General features: G+C 47.5%; 1 long non-coding RNA gene across 1 annotated transcript; it reads right to left on the bottom strand.

The window, feature by feature from the left end:
- Positions 1-2,807: 2,807 nt before the first annotated feature.
- Positions 2,808-4,920, bottom strand: LOC311579017. The gene is made up of 3 exons (XR_014773029.1): positions 4,668-4,920; positions 3,242-3,318; positions 2,808-2,974 (listed from the first exon to the last, which is right to left on the bottom strand). It is a non-coding gene; the product is annotated as an uncharacterized lncRNA (long non-coding RNA).
- Positions 4,921-17,324: the final 12,404 nt, after the last annotated feature.

Raw genomic sequence — 17,324 nt, 5'->3', positions numbered from 1 at the left:
TCATTCTGCCCTTCAGGACTTCAAGTGTAGACTGTCACAATAACGCATCTCAGATAGTTCATGCCAGGCTTCCTTCCCTGAACACATCAAGTCTCTTTCTGTCTCTGTGTCTGTCTGTCTGTCTGTCTCTGTCTCTCTCTCTGTCTCTCTGTGTGTCTCTTTCTCTCTCTCTCTCTCTCTCTCTCTCTCTCTCTCTCTCTCTCTCTCTCTCTCTCTGTGTGTGTGTGTCTCTCTCTCTTACCCTGGAACTTACTCTGTAGAAGATCAAGCTGGCCTCAAACTCAGAGAGATCTGCCTCTGCCTCTGCCTCCTGAGTGCTAGGATTAAAGATGTGTCCCACCACAGCCTGGCCCCAACTTTTTTCTTTAAGCGGAAGCATGCACACACAAATGTACATACACAATTATAAAAATGTCAGAAACCCCCCCATAAACAAACAAAGAAGTAAGACTTGAAGAAGGAGCCAGGAAGATGGCTGAGGAACCATTTACTGATTCCCTGGGCCTTACTTTAAAGGTGTACCAAGTCTTCCTTGCAGGCTGGCAGAGCTGTAACTGCAAGCACGGTGAACAACACTTGGTGCAACACGGGTGAGGTGGGCGCCCAGGCCCAGGGTCTGGGTGTTCTGCCTGGACTCTGGCTCAGGAGAAGCTGCCAGCGACCATCATGTTAGCTGGACATGTTGACGAGTGAGTTGGCTTTTTTTCAGGCTGTGGGCAGACTGCCGACATCCAGGCTGAGCTTGCTTACCAGAAGCAGGCCATGACTTTTCAGAACAAGAAGAGGGCTTGCCTGGGAGAAATTGGAAAGAAGCAGCCCCTTCCTCCATCGGAGTAGGTTCCAGATATTCAAGGAGTCCATGGAGGGCCCTCTATACAGAAAAGAAATGTCCCACTCATGGGAATGTCCCCACAACATAAGGGTGGCCACCCAGTGTGGTGACCAAGTTGAGGATGAAGAGGAGCATTGACACCAACAGGGACCAACTCTACTACAGCTGCTTTGAAAAGCACCACAAAACATGTCTGTGAGCTGGCGTGGTTGTGCATGTCTTTAATCCCAGCACTCAGGAGGCAGAGGCAGAGAGTTCACGGGCCAGCCCAGTCACCCAGAGAAACCCTGTCTCAAAAAACCAAAACCAAACCAAACCAAACAAAAAAATCATGTCCGTGTATCTGTCCCCTGCTTCAGGGGCCTGCATGTAGGTAGCGTCATCACCAGTGGGTGGGAGCAGGCCCCTGAGCAAGACAGTTCAGTTCCGTGTGCTCAAGGTCACCAAGGCTGCCAGCACCCAGAAGCAGTTCCAGAAGTTTGGAGAAAATGCGAGCTGACTCCCCAAGCACAGAGAAGTTATTTTACAACTTATAAATAAATAAATAAATAAATAAACAAACAAACAAATAAATAAAAGATTCAATTCTTTCAGGGCCTTAATGTTTTTGTGGACATAGTCTATATTTTTTAGCTCATCTGTATAAGAACAGCACCAAAAAGCTCCTCTGGTCATTTCCTAGCCTGTTTGGTACGTGGTACCCACTTGAGGAGAAGGTCAGTTTTCCAAAGAAGGGATGGAAGACCTGGGGAGATAGGAGCCTGAGCGAGCTGGAGCAGCTGGAGCGGGCCAAGGGGGTAATGAGGGAGGCACTAGGCAGGGAGGGAGGGAGAACTGGGAATAAAAGGAGGCTAGGAAGGGATCTCAGGAGACATGGAACCCCATCACTCAGCCAGCTCCATCTCTGTTTGGGCCAATCTTGTAATCACCAGGATCGCTTTACATCTTATTTTGGTTCCAATTTTTCAAGACAGGATTTCTCTGTGTAGCTCTGGCTGTCCTGGACTTGCTTTGTAGACCACACTGGACTAAAAATCACAGAGATCCTCCTGCCTCTGCCTCCTGAGTGCTGGGGTTAAAGGCTTGTGCCACCACCACCGGGCCTTGTTTTTGTTTTTCTGTTTCTCGAAACAAGGTTTCTCCGTGTAGCCTTCGCTGCCCTGGACTCACCTTGTAGACCAGGCTGGCCTCAAACTCAGAGATCCGCCTGCCTCTGCCTCGCAAGTGCTGGGATTAAGTGTGTGCGCCACAGTTGGCATCGATTTACATCCTAAATTCAGTGATGAATCAGTAAGTTCAGAATCTTCAGGTTCAACCTTCTAAGAATTAGATGTTGGGGTTGAGGAGATGGCTGAGAGGTGAAGACCACTGGCTGCTCTTCCAGGAGACCAGGGTTCAGTTCCCAGAACCCACATGGCAGCTCACCACTGCCTGTATCCCCAGTCCCAGGGATCCAATGCCTTTGTCAGCTTTCTGTGGGCACTGGAAGCACATGGTGCACAAGCATGCCTGCAGGCAAAACACCCCTACATATAAAAGAAAGGAAAAAAAAAACTTTAAAAAAATGAGATGTTCTTCAATGGCGGTTCCTCCCAAGCCCTCACCAGAACCCCTGGGATTCTCCCTGCCACTTCTCAGTAATGGTTACTGTGAGTGATGGTGCAGAGAGACAACGGAACACCAGGTGGTGGCAGGGCACGGCTTTGATCCCAATGCTCAAGAGGCAGAAGCAGGTGGCCCTCTGTGAGTTCAAGGCCAGCCTGGTCTGCAAAGCTAGTCCAGGACAGCCAAGGCTACACAGAGAAACTCTGTCTCGAAACAACAACAACAACAAAAAAAACAAACCCACAAAAAAAAAAAAAAAACGAGAGAGGAGAGAGAGAGAGAGAGAGAGAGAGAGAGAGAGAGAGAGAGAGAGAGAGAGAGAGAGAACGCATTAAATTGCTTCACAGGAGTAAGAAAGATTTATTGGGGACAAAAATGCCAAGCAAGGGTATTTCTTGGGGGGGGGTGTGTGTTGGGGGTGGGGCACAGAGAGAAGAGCAGCAAGATTTCCTGTGACAGTCAGCAGGGTAGGGGGCTGAGCTGATAGAGGCTGTCTGACTGGTCAGGAGCGAGGTAGCCTTGCCAGAGGTCGCGGACCTTTGGGGGAAGGTAAAAGGAGGTTCCCAGTGAGCAGAAATCACCTTTCCAACATCTGCTTTTCTAGTGAACAGAAACCTTCAGGCTTGTTCATCCAGTTCTTCTGTTAACTGGGCCAGAGTCCTTCTATTTAGGACAACGTCATCAGCACTGTCGTTTTTGGGGAGGGGGACTTGGCCTAACAATTATACCTTTAGTGAACATCCGAGTAAACCAGGGGCTCTCGGATCGAGATGAGGTTGAGCAGTGTGATTCATGAAGTCTCACCTGAGGAGGACTTTCCAGTTCATAGCCAGCTCTGGAAAAACACACAGGTGCAGCAACAGGCAGCTTATCTTGGTCATCTGCCCAGAGTGAAGAAGCCATCACTGGTTTTAAAAACCAGTCAGAAAAGTGCTTTCTTCCCAAGCCTTAAAGCTGAGTTCAATCTTCAGACCCATGGCCTGGGCCGTGCTTGGGAGACAGATGTACGAGCCTCTCTAAGGCTTGCTGGTCAACCGCTCTAGTCTACTTGGGAGCTCCAGGCCTGTGAGAGACCCAGTATCAAAGCAGGTGGGCAGCGTTCTTGAAGATGATGCTTGTCCTTTGGCCTACACACACATGAACCAGCAAGCAGGCACTTGCCTCACAAAATACAGAGCAGAGAGTTAGGTGTAGTGGCACATGTAATCTTAGCTTCTCAAAAAGACTGAGGCAGGAGGATTGCAAGTTTGAAGACAACCTGGGACACATAGTGATAGTCTGTTTCAAAAGACAAATTAAGCCAGGCAATGGTAGCACATGCCTTTAATCCCAGCATTTAGGAGGCAGAGGCAGGCGGATCACTTTGAGTTCGAGGCCAGCCTGGTCTACAAAGCGAGTCCAGGACAGCCAAGGCAGACTCAGTCCTGAAAAACCAAAACAAACAAACAAACAAACAAATAAACAAAAATGCAAAAAATCACCAAAAAACCAACCAAAGAAACAACTAACCAAAACCACAATAAGGCAGGGTGTGGTGGTACCTTGGAAGGCAGAGGCAGGTGGATCTCTGTGAGTTCAAGGCCAGCCTGGTCTACAAAGCCAAGGCTACACAGAGAAACCCTGTCTAGAAAAAACTCACAAAAACCAAACCAAACAAACAAAGCAAAAGGAAGGAAGGAAGGGAAGGAGGGAGGGAGGGAGGGAGGGAGGGAGGGAGGGAGGGAGGGAGGGAGAGAGTGCTTGGTTCTCTTCCAAAGCGCCTGAGCTTGATGTGTAGCAGGGAAGTCAGGTGGTTCACAGCGTCCTGTAACTCTAGCTACAGGAACTCCAAAGCCCTCTTTCTGCCCCCTCCCCACAAGCATTGTATAATGTGACATTCAGACACAGACAGACAGACAGACAGACACACACACACACACACACACACACACACACACACACACACACACGAATAAAAATCAAAAGAAATCCTTAAAAACAAAAACCAACAAATAGTTTTCCGGGTTCTCTTTCCTCCTCGCCTTCCTCCAGAATTGTACAATGCTGTGATATTTGGTGTGTGTGTGGGGGGGGAGGGGGGCTGTGCCTCTCTACCTCAGGGTCCATGCCTCAGCTGCACTCCTGGCTGCTCTTTTTCTTTTGGAGCCCCTGGAGACAGGCGTTTCCAGTGGGGCTGTCCTGTGGGCCTTGGTATTTCTTGGCGAGGAACTCATCCTTCCCTCTGACTCACCTCCCGCTGCTGTCATGTCTGTGCGGTCTGTCCTGCGATTGCAGCATCTGTTCCTGTGTGACGAGAAGAAACAGCTCTCTCCGGCGCCGGCCTCGGTCCTTCCTGCTATAATGTCAAGAGAAGGAGGTGTGTACGTTTCAGAACAGGAGACAAGCGTGTGTTGTGCTGGACAGAAAATGAAAGCGTCCCTGCTCGGTTGGCTTCTGTAGGCACCTGGGGACATCTTCCTGAGGACACGTTTCACTTGAAAGGGCCTCTGCTTTCTCTGGGACAAAGCTGCAGAGTGGGTGGAGAGAGAGAGAGAGAGAGAGAGAGAGAGAGAGAGAGAGAGAGAGAGAGAGAGAGAGAGAGAGAGAGAAGATGGCAAAGAAAAGGAAGCCTGGGATGGTGGTGCATGTCTATATGCCCAGTATTTGGGAGGCAGAGGCAGAGATAGCAGGAGCTAAGGTCACTTTGGTTACTTAGCAAGTTTGAGTTCATCCTCATCTCCATGAGATTGTCCCTAAAATTAAAATCTTATACTCAACTTGCTCGGTGTGGTGGCGCATACCTGTAATCCCAGCACTCGGGAGGCAGAGGCAGGTGGATCGCTGGGAGTTCGAGGACAGCCTGGTCTACAAAGTGAGTCCAGGACAGCCAAGGCTACACAGAGAAACCCTGTCTTGAAACAAACAACCCAACAATATTATACTTAGCTCTACCTCATTCTTGCTTACGTACATATTCTGACTTCAATCTTTGTTTTGAGACAATGCCTTGCTACGTAGCGTTGGCTGGCCTGGAACTGGCTGTACGGTTCCGTCTAGCCTTGAACGAGTCCTCCCCCACCAGCCTCCCAAATGCTAGGACAACCGGTGGGCACCCCCATGCCTGCCTGCAATCTGAGCTTTAAGAACTGTGAATAAGTATATTGTTGTCTTCATGTAGCTAAGGCTAGTCTAATTAGTAAAGGAGTTTTAAAATCATCTAAAGCTAAAACGCCCACTCTCCCCACCTTACCATGCACCTGCACGGTTGTGACATGTCACTCTGGGAAACTACACAACGAACATTACCCAATTTTGTTTGGGGCAATTCTGGGAGACCTATGGGACAGTTGAACTCAGCTTCAAAAAATGCTCTGCAGAGACATGAGTGAACAATGAACTGTTTTCACTGAAGAGGTCAAGAAGAGCTCATCCTAATGTCCTCGGAGGATGATTCCAGTCTGGGCGTTAGCCATGCTGCTGTTCTCACCCTACCCAGGTCGCAGGTCCCAGCTAGTGACTTACTCTCTACTCTGTCTACATTTTAGAATCACTGGAGGCAGTTTTTACAAAATGGTGATTTTTTTTTCAGTTCTGCAGGGGTCGAGGAGCAGATCTAGTCTGGGGTGGGACTGGGTCACTGTTGTTTTTCCCTTAGCTCCCTAGGTGATTCTTGTGCAGGTAAGGTTGAGAAGCATTATGGTAATGGGGGCACCCCCCACTTCCCCCCCACCCCCGCTGGCAGCAAGTGGAGGAGGTGTGCCTCTTCTGATGGATTGATGACCACAAAAGAAAAGAGAGACGATATCTGAAGTAGCTGGAAAGCCAATTGATTTCCTTTGCAAGATGTGTTTACATTTTAGTATTGACAATATCTACCCTAGAATCTCCAGAGGCCTGTAGAAAAATAACCCCCAAAAGTCATCTGGTCCGGTCCCCTGGATGACACAGTGTTGAAGAGGGGAGATACTTCTATAGATGGATTTGGGTTTTTTGTTTTGTTTTGTTTTTTTAAAAAGATTTATTTATTTATTATGTATACAGTGTTCTGCCTGCCAGGAGAAGGCATCAGGTCACATGGTAGATGGCTGTGAGCCACCATGTGGTTGCTGGGAATCCAACTGAGGACCTTTGGAAGAGCAGACAGTGCTCTTAACCTCTGAGCCATCTCTCCAGCCCGCTTTTTTTTTTTTTTTAAAACAAGAGTTTCCCTGTGTAGCCCTGGTTGTCCTGGACTTGCTTTGTAGAGTAGGCTTGAACACACAGAGAACTGCCTGCCTCTGCTTCCCAAGTGCTTGGCTTAAGGGCGTGTGCCACCATGCCCAGATGGAGTTGTTTTTTCAACAAGTCTCATGTATCCCAGGCTAGCCTCTGATTATCATGCTATGTAAGGAGGAGGGCCTTGAACTCCTGATTTTCCTGCCTTCACCTCCAGAATGCTAGGATCATAAGACATACACCACCATATCTGGCTACTTTTTTAAAAAAAGAATAATTTATTTATTACTTATACAGTATTCTGCCAGCATGTAGGCCAGAAGAGGGCACCAGATCTCATTATAAATGGTTTTGAGCCATCATGTAGTTGCTGGGAATTGAACTCAGGACCTTTGGAAGAACAGCAAGCGCTCTTAACCTCTGAGCTATCTCTCCAGCGCTCCCACCCTGTTTTTAAATGCTTGCCTACTGTCCTCAGTCTTCCTGTTTCCTCCTCCTGAGGGTTGGGATTATTGGTTTCCATCACCACGTCTAGCCAAACAATTTTGTTTTGTTTGGAGACAAGGTAGCTCTAGCTGGCCTGGAACTCACAGCCAGCGATCTGCCTGTTTCTGTCTCCAAGAGCTGGGATTGGCCACCAAAGTGTACCCCACCAAACCCAGCAATTCAAATATTCTTAAAGAAGGAAGATAATAGACAATTAGAAAGGCAACACTAGTGGGGTGCAGTGGCACACACCTGTAATCCCAGTACTTGGGAGACAGAGGCAGGTGGTGGATCAATGTGAGTTCGAGGCCAGCCTGGTCAACAAAGTAAGTCCAGGACAGCCAGGGGTACACGGAGAAATCCTGTCTTGAAAAACAAAACAAGGGGTTGGAGACATGGCCCAGAGGTTAAGAGCACTGACTGGTCTTCCAAAGGTCCCGAGTTCAATTCCCAGCAACCACATAGTGGCTCATAACCATCTATAATGTGATCTGATGCCCTCTTCTGGCCTGCAGGTGTACATGCAGCCAGAGCACTATATACACAATACATAAGTAAATAAATCCTTAAATTTAAAAAAAAAAAAAAAAAAAGAGGGGCTGGGGAGATGGCTCAGAGGCGAAGAGCACTGGCTGTTCTCCCAAAGGTCCTGAGTTCCATTCCCAGCAACCACATGGTGGCTCACAACCATCTGTAATAAGATCTGGTGCCCCATGCAGGTGTACATGTAGAAAGAGCACTGTATATATAATAATAAATAAATTAAAAAAAAAAAGAAAGAAAGAAAAAAAAAAGGCAAGCGGTGGTGGCACACACCTTTAATCCCAGCACTTTGGAAGGCAGAGGCAGGTGGATCTCCATGAGTTCGAGGCCAGCCTGGACTACAGAGGGAGTTCCAGGACAGCCAGAGCTGTTATACAGAGAAACCCTGTCTCAAACAAACAAACAAAACCAAAAAAAAAAAAAAAAAAAAAAAAAAAAAAAAAAAAAAAGAGGAAAAGAAAAAGGAAAAAAAAACCCCACAAAATTAAGTCCCCCCCCAAACAACAACAACAAAGAAAGAAAAAGAAAAAAAAAAAAAGGAAAACAAAACAAAACAAAAACAAAGCCCAAAAGGCAGTATTGGAGACAAAGCAATTTCCACTACTCCTGGTGTGGGTTCCAGTCATTCTAGCCTCTCCAGCTTCTTCTCTTGAGGGCTTCCTGGCTGGCCTCATCCTTCAGGCGTGACTAGAGGACAGAGGTGCCTATAGAAGCAGTTTTTCCTGGTGGAGAGCTGGCAGAGTCTGCACACATGCCCAGGAGGAATGGGCATTTTAAGGTATATCTTAGAGTTAGCTGGCCTTTTTATTTTTTATTTTATTTTATTTTTTTTAAGATTTATTTATTATTATATATACAGTGTTGTCTGCTTGTACACCTGCAGGCCAGAAGAGGACATCAGGTTACATTATAGATGGTTGTGAGCCACCATGTGGTTGCTGGGAATTGAACTCAGGACCTTTGGAAGAGCAGGCAGTGCTCTTAACCACTGAGCCATCTTTCCAGCCCCAATTTTTTTTATTTTTTATTTTTTTTTGGTTTTTCGAGACAGGGTTTTTCTGTGCAGCCTTGGCCATCCTGGACTCACTTTGTAGACCAGGCTGGCCTCGAACTCACAGCGATCCGCCTGCCTCTGCCTCCCGAGTGCTGGGATTAAAGGCGTGCGCCACCACGCCCGACTTAGCTGGCCTTTTTAAAGTTTTTGTTTTTTGTTTTTTGTTTTTTTAATTTTTGGAGACAGGGTCTCTCTGTGTAGACTTGGCTGTCCCGGACTCACTTTATAGACCAGGCTGGCCTCGAACTCACAGAGATCCGCCTGCCTCTGCCTCCCCGAGTGCTGGGATTACAAGCGTGTGCCACCGTGCTCAGCCCTTTTAAAATCTGTATTTACTTTGTGTGTGCGAGCCCGAGGTTGCACTCATGCCTGACAGTATGTGGAAGTCAGAGGACGTCCCTGGAGTCAGTTTCCTCCTGCCTCCATTCAATCCCAGGGACCAAACTCAGATTATCAGGCAGGCTTGGCAAGTGTCTTTACCTGGTGAGCTGTTTCTATGGCCCCTTAGCTACCTCTTTTATGAGCCCAAAACTCCGTGCACTACAGCCAGCTCTCGTTCCGTTTCCCACTGCTTTTCCCTGTTTTTGTGGCCTGCGTTTGCCAGGCAAAACCTGGTTTTCCTGATGGCTGTCAGCCCCTCCCTTAGGGAGCAATGGCATGCTCTCAGCTCACTTTTTCCAGCTGGTCTTCTCCAGTCTGATTTAATGGATATACAGGGACTGATGACACATAAGCATGCGATCTTCCTTTTGCTTCTTGGGTAATTGTCCTATTAACAGCTGTCCCAGGCCAAGGGGGTGGGGGGAGGGCCCCAGGAGGGAGGAGGGTGCTTTCCTGGGGTGAAGAACACACCCTGGATTTTACAAGGTTAATCAGCAGGTTCCGGGAAGGAGCCATTGCACCTGCTCAGACTTGATCTGGAACTCTAGACGCAGTGGAGACTGGCTTTTGGTCTGCACTCCCAACCACTGCGTATTAAATAACCCTAGGGCCTGCACACTGCCAGGCCTAAGTTGCCTGCCATTAGGACTGAGGTTGTCTGTGCAGGTAAATCTCAGAAAAATTTGCACTTTTCTTTCTTTTCTTTTCTTGTTTTTTTTTTTCTCCTCCTTTTCTTGCTACTGAGAAGCAAACCATTTCAAAATACTCTCTTCTTTTTGGGGGGTAGTGCTGGGTTGGAATCAAATCCAGGGCCTGTGGCCTGTACAGTATGTTAATGTTCTACCATTAAGTTATGTCCCCAGGCAAAGCGGTTGGTAGCGCATGCCTTTAATTCCAGCTCTTGGGGGAAGGCAGGTGGATCTCTGAGTTTGAGGCCAGCCTGGTCTACAGAGCAAGTTCCAAGGTCTGCAGAGTGAGTTCAGAGCCAGTCTAGATAAACTTAATAAGAGCCTGTCTCAAAATAAAAAGTAAGCAGAGGGCTAGCGATATAGCTCAGTGGTAGAGTCATAGCACGTGGGAGGCTCTGAGTTCACTCCCTGGTACCACAAAGCTATAACTCAGTTAGACCTTGACACTGTTCACTTCTATGATTCCAAAATACATCCAAATTCTTTATTTACTTTGTGGTTAATAGTTACAGCTAAGTCTCTCTCTCTCTCTCTTTCTCTCTCTCTCTTTCTTTTTTCTTGGCTGTCCTCTATGTTCCTGAAACTTGCTCTATAGACCAGGCTGACCTTAAACTCAGAGATTCTCCTGCCCCTGTCTTCCCAGTGCTAGGACTAAAGGTATGTGCCACCACTGCCTGGCCATTAATTTTCTTCCTTCCTTCCTTCTTTTGTTCGTTGTTTTGTTCTTCCTTCCTTCCGTTTTTTGGGTTTTGAGACAGGGTCTTACTGTGTATACTTGGATGTTCTGGGTTCACTTTGTAGACCAGGCTTTCAACTCACAGAGATCTGCCTCTGCTTCCTGAGTGCTGGGATTAAAGGTGAGAGCCACTGTGACTGGCTATTTTTCTTAATTACTCTTCTTTATTCTTAGAGAAGTTCATGTGTGTGTGTGTGTGTGTGTGTGTGTGTGTGTGTGTGTGTGTGTTGCTGGCTAGTTTTATGTCAACATGACACAATCTAGAGCAGTGGTTCTCAACGTTCCTAGTGCTGAGAACCTTTACTACAATTCCTCATGTTGTGGTGAGCACCAACTGTAAAATTATTTCATTGCCACTTCATAACATTGCTACTGTTAGGACTCTTTGTTTGTTTTCAAGAAAGGGCTTCTCTGTGTAACCTTGCTGGTGCTGCAGACTTTTAATCCCAGCACTTTGAAGGCAGAGGCAGGTGGATCTCTGTGAGTTTGAGGCCAGCCTGGTCTACAGAGCAAGTTCCAGGACAGCCAGTGAAACTCTGGTCTTGGAAAAAAAAGAAAAAGCAGCACTAAGGTGTGTGTGTGTGTGTGTGTGTGTGTGTGTGTGTGTGTGTGTGTGTGTGTGTGCGCGCGCGCCTGCCCGTGCGCTCGCATGGGCAAGTGCTTGCAGTATTTTGATCATACGCAGCCTGGACTCACTCCCTCCAATTCTCCTGGACCCCTTCTCTGCCCCTTAGCTCTCCTCTCCTTCCTTCATGCGGGCTAGGGATGGAACTCAGGCCATGAGGCTTGCATCATCCATCAGGAAGCAAGTTCTTTACCCACTGAACCTTCATGTCGACCCCTTTTATTTGTATGTGTGAGCCAGGGTCTCGCTCTGTGGCCCTGGCTGACCTGAAACTCTCCATGTAGACCAGGTTGGCCTCGAACTGAGGTCTTCCTGCTTCTGCCTCCTGAGTGCTGGGACTGAAATCCTGGGGCACCATGCTCTGCTGTGGACACTTTTGTACCACAGCAATAGTAACCCCTCTTGGTTACCTTCCAGCTGTTCTTAAGGGCACAGTGGTTTTACTCTTGGGTTGTTTTACTGTTTTCTTCTCTCCCTGTCAGAATCCTGGGTGAGATACACCAATCCCAAGACAAGGGGTCTTTCAGACAGGTGACATAACATGTTTGGATCTGAGGCATGTACGGGTGTGTCTCAGCTTTTGCAGCCATCTTCTCAGTGAACTCAAATGGTACATGACATTTTACCAGTGTAATATACATTACAACATTGTAGCATACTACCATGCTGGTTGTCTTGCCCCCCCCCACTTCCTTGGTATTTTGAAACAAGATAAGTTCTCTCTGTCTAGCATAGGGTGTCCTTAAATTATTGAACTTTAGGCCTCAAACTACCAAATGCTGGGACTAGAGATGTGGGCTACTGTGCTGGGCTCCAGTTTCTCCTTTTTAAAAATATTAACTTGAGCTGAGTGTGGTGGCACACGCCTGTAGTCCCAGCACTCGGGAGGCAGAGGCAGGCGGATCTCTGTGAGTTTGAGGCCAGTGGCTAGTGAATTTAGTGGTTAAATGGTCTGTTTTCTTGTTTTCCTCTTCAAAGTGTGGAAATGAATTCTTTATTATATTTCCAGAATGTCAGGGCAAAAACGTGGGCTCTGGCATCCCTAACAAGCCAGGTGAATCAGAGGTGAAGAGCACTGGCTGCAGGCAGGTGGTGGTGGCGCACGCCTTTAATCCCAGCACTTGGGAGGCAGAGGCAGGTGGATCCCTGTGAATTCGAGGCCAGCCTGGTCTACAATGCAAGTCCAGAATAACCAAGGCTACACAGAGAAACCCTGTCTTGAAAAACCAAACCAAACCAAACAAGAGCACTGGCTCTTTTCCCAAAGGTCTTGAGTTCAATTCCTAGCAACCATATGGTGGCTCACAACCATCTATAATGAGATCTGGTGCCTTCTGGTGTGCAAGTGTGCATGTAGGCCCAACACTGTATACATAATAAATATATCTTTAAAGAGGCTGGGTGGTGTTGGTGCATGTCTTTAACCCCAGCACTCGGGAGGCAGAGACAGATGGATCGCTGTGAGTTCGAGGACAGCCTAGTCTACAAAGTGAATACAGGACAGCCAAGGCTACCCAGAGAAGCCCTGTCTCAAAAAAAAAAAAAAAAAAAAAAAAAGATGAGTATAAGGGCTGGAGAGACATATGGCTCAGAGGTTAAGAGCACTTGCTGCTCTTACTGAGGACCGGGGTTCAATTCCCAGCAACCACATGGTAGCTCACAACTGTGGTAACTCTAAGATCTGACACACTCACACATACATACATGCAGGCAAAACACCAATGCATTAAAAAAAAAAAAGGAGAGTGATATGAGCATATTAGTAACTTTTGTATTGCTGTGATATAACACCATGACCAAGGCAACTTCTAGAAGGATTTGGTTTCAGAGGGCTAAGAGGCCATTACCATCATGGCGGGAGGTGTGGTAGCGGGTGGGCATAGCAACTAGAGCTGGAAGCTGAGAGCCAAGGGCTTACAGCTCTAACAGCAAACAGGAAACAGAGAGGGCGAATTTGAAATGCAAAGTCTTCCGAGACCTCAAAGCCTGCCCCAGTGATGTATTTCTTCAGAAAGGCCACACCTCCTAGGACTCTCCAAATAGTCTTCGACTGAGGACCAAGTCTTCAAATACCCAGAACTACAGGGGACATCTGGTTCAAACCACCTCAAGTAATGGGCAGAGACATACTTAATTTATGTGATTTATTTTTATTATAAAGAACAATTTAAGGAGCCCAGTGAAACGGAATTTGTCTTCACAGTACTGACATCAGCTTTAGGCCAGTGGGTCTCAACCTATGGGTCACGCCCTTGTTAGGGGGGCGGGGTCAAAGGACTCCTTCACATGAGCTGCCATTAGAAAACACAGATATTTTCATCATGATTCAGTAACAAATTTTCTGTTATGAAGTAGCAACAAAGATAAATTTATGGTTGGGGAACTGTACTAAAGGGTCACAGCATTAGGAAGGCTGAGAACCACTGCTTTAGATTTAAACAGGGCAACTGAGACAAGAGGCACAAGGCACATGAAGCAGCCTTGGACAAGGTAAGGTCTGGCTCAGCATTTCAGGTCTGGTTCTGCCAAGTGGTCTGAAGAAGTGACTGTTTTCAAAGCCCGAGGGAGCCAGGCATGGTGGCTCGCGCCATTAATCCCAGCACTTGGGAGGCAGAGGCAAACAGATGACTGAGTTCGAGGCCAGCCTGGTCTACAAAGTGAGTCCAGGACAGCCAAGGCAACACAGAGAAACTCTGTCTCGAAAAACAACAAACAGACAGACACCCCAAAACCATGGCCTGTGGGAGCAGTGCCCTGAGTACCTCCTACTTCAGAGCACACACAGCCTTGCCATCACAGAGAACTGCCCCCATCGGACTGGTTATCTGACTGGGGAACGTTTCAGTGGTCTGGAATAGGGTATTTAGTAACTGCTGGTAAGACATCTAAATAAGAGCGATATAAAATGAAGGGAGAGGCTCTGGGGCTTTAAATTATCTTGTGGTAATTTAGAAATTGTAAATTCTGCTTTAAATTATCCTGTGAGTCCAAGTGAGGAATTAAGAAAAAAAAAAGTAGTTTCAGCTGGGTGTGGTGGTGCACCCCGGAGGCTGAGGCAGGCTGATCTCTGTGAGTTTGAGGACAGCCTGGTCTACAAAGCCAGTCCAGGACAGCCAGGACTATAAGAGAAACCCTGTCTTGAAAAACCAAACCAAACCAAAACAAAAAGGTAGCTTGAAAAACAGTTGCCCTTTTCTCCCTTTTAAGAAGGCTTTATTAGGGACTGACCTCAGGACCTTGATCTTTTGTTGTTTGTTAGAATCTTTTTTTTTTTTTTTAACTTTTCTGATTGTTTTTGTTTTTAGATAAGCAGTTGTTATGCTGTTGGGAAGGAGCAAAAGGAACTTATTCTAAGTACTGCAATTTGTTTTTCAGACTCCATTTAATCATAGGATACAACTAAATTCAAAGTCCCAGGTCTTAGGAGCTGACAAATATATACAATCAATTGCCTGTTGTGCCCTAATTAGCTAAGTGCAGCTGGCCTTCTGCCTGGTCCCTTATCACTCTGCTATGCGGACCAAACGCCTAGGAGGATGAGTAAAGGGCCTGCAGGCCAGGTGTCCTGGGTCAGGTCCAGGCTCCAACAGAAACTCCCTTGCTCAACTCATGTTAAACTTTGATTGGATGACCCCGACAGTTACTAATCCCTTTCACCTTTTAAATCTGCAGTTCAGAGGCCTCCCTGAGCTCAGAAAATAAAGCTCTCATTTTAAGCCTCTGTATCTGAAGTGAGTTTTCCCAGCTTCTACCTCAAACCCAACAATGTGGCCCCTATTTGGCCTGCAACTTATTATGTAAACCAGGATTTCAAACCTGGAGTGATCCCTCTGCTTCCTGAGTCCTGGGACTCCAAGCGGGTAGCCTCTAGGCCGATGTAGGCCTTGACTATGTTAAGAACGCACTCTAGGCACGGTGGTGGTTTGGCGCATGCCTTTAACCCCAGCACTTCGGGAGGCAGAGGCAGGCAGATCACTCTGAGTTCGAGGCCAGCCTGGTCTACAAAGCAAGTCCAAGGCAGCCAAGGCTACACAGAAAGACCCTGTCTCAGAAAGGAAAAAAACAAAAAACAAACAAACAAACAAACAAAAAAACCCGAACTCTAGCTGACCATGGTGATACGCAGCAGTAAGACAAATACCACCCGGGTGGCTGAAGTAGGAGGCGTGGCTTAGGTTCCAGGACAGCGAAGCGTGAGAAACTCTCAGAAAACAAGTCAGATTGGACTACTATACTCTCAAAATGCTTTCATTATACCCGGAGCTTCAAGTTACAGGGTCTACCGGCTTGACTTTCTTCTTCTTTTATTTTTTTTTCCTCCTCCCCGAGATAGGGTTTCTCTGTGTAGCCTTGGCTGTCCTGGACTCACATTGTAGACCAGGTTGGTCTCGAACTCACAGTCACCCCCCTGCCTCTGCCTCCCGAGCGCTGGGATTAAAGGCGTGCGCCACCATACCCAGCCCTTGACTTTCTTTTCAATTGTTTACGCAGCAGATTGAGCCCAGCTCCTCTTGCTTGCTAGCTAGCTAAGTACTCTCTCACGGAGTATCCGGGTACTCTTTTTTTTTTTTTTAAATTTAACTTCTCAGTTCCATGCAGCTTTTAGTTTGTTTCGTTTTTGAGACAAGGTCTCTATGTAGCCCTGGAACGATGTATATCAGGCCACCCTAGAAATTGCAGAGATGCGCCTGCTTCTGCTTCCAAACGGTGCCGGGATTAAAGGCATGGGCCACCTACGCCTGGTGTTGTTTTGAAGACCCAACAATTAATACACAAACGTCCAGTCTTCAGGGAAGTTATATTTCGGTTATTTATTGGGACACACTAAAATGGTGATGAAGAAAAACAGTCTTTGAAAGTGTAAACTAGCTCAGAATATAATGTTTTAATTTAAAAACATGTGTAGTAGCTTAGCAATCTCGCAGGCACTCGTTGAAAAGATGCTAGTCCATGTTTATATTTGTGAAAGTACTTTACATTCTGTGAAGTAACTCTTAACGCAAAGCATGAATTTATCTGTTGTGCTGTCGTTTGGCCTTGTCCTTACTTGCGCAAGGACAATTAATAATAAACTGTCAACTAGATTACGGCCTCTTAAAAGGAGACAAGAACTCAGCTGGCACCTCACCTTTGTCCCACAGCTGGGAGCAACACAGTACAAATTTCAGTACAGTGGTTTTCTAAATGTGGTCTTCGGACCAGCTTGCTCTAGAATTACTCAGGAGGGAGTGTCAGGCCCCTACCCTACGGCTACTGAACAGGATCTCTTTAAGAGGCTTTGGAATTTGGAAATCTAATGAACGACGCTGAGAGCGTACTAATATCTGAGTGTCACAAAAATGGTTTGGTAGTATCGGTGTATGAGACTGGAGAACTCTGGCAACGAAAGAACGTTCCTGAAAAGCAAAAAAACAAAAAAAACCTAAGCTGTGTACGAGGTTGGGGGAGGGGCTCTGCGCGCTGTTCCTTGGGTGGCAAAAATGGTTACTATGTCCCACCTCTCACTCTACCAACAATCCACTTCGGCCACGACAATTTGTCTGCTAGAAGTTTCCGCGATTTGACTGTTGCCTGGGCTACAAGATGCCACCCTTCCTGCCCGACCCAGGTCATTACATCAGGCCCTAAGGCAAGAGACGGGGGGTGGGGGGTGGGGGGTGGGGGTACCGGTTTCCGTTGCCAGCACCCAAGATGGCGACGCGAACGTCGCCACCGCGAGAACCACATGCTCCATGCTCCGTGCTCCGCCCCGGGCCCCCTCAGGTCTCACTGGACTTCTGCAAGTCACCTTGGGAACCCTGAAGGACGGAATTCCGGGCTCCTGCGGCAACTCTCTTTTCTCTGCCTGAAAAGACCTCATGCCTAGGCACACAAAAATCCAGAAAGATCTAAGTTACACCACCTCCCGCCTTCGGCCGGCGGCGGAGGGGGTTCAGAAGGCCGGGCACTAGGGCCATCGCCCCACTCATTGGCGGGTCCCTACCGCGGGGCGGGCCTGCACACCCATTGGACTACTCTCATGTCAGTCTCGGGAAGACGGCGCCGAAGGAGGCGGAGACGCACTCGGCTATTGGGTTCTGCTAGACGTCAATCAAAGCGACATCCGGTGACGGCGGTACTCTCGGCTAGCTGATTGGAGTAACTGTTTCTCGGGTGGCCGTGGCGGGCGGGCTTCCGAG

The sequence above is a fragment of the Acomys minous genome (genome assembly GCF_964271855.1).
Source record: "Acomys minous genome assembly, chromosome: 12".
Taxonomy (NCBI): Eukaryota; Metazoa; Chordata; class Mammalia; order Rodentia; family Muridae; genus Acomys; species Acomys minous.
The sequence above is the reverse complement of the archived record's forward strand: the minus strand, read 5'-3'. Positions and strand labels throughout refer to the sequence as shown.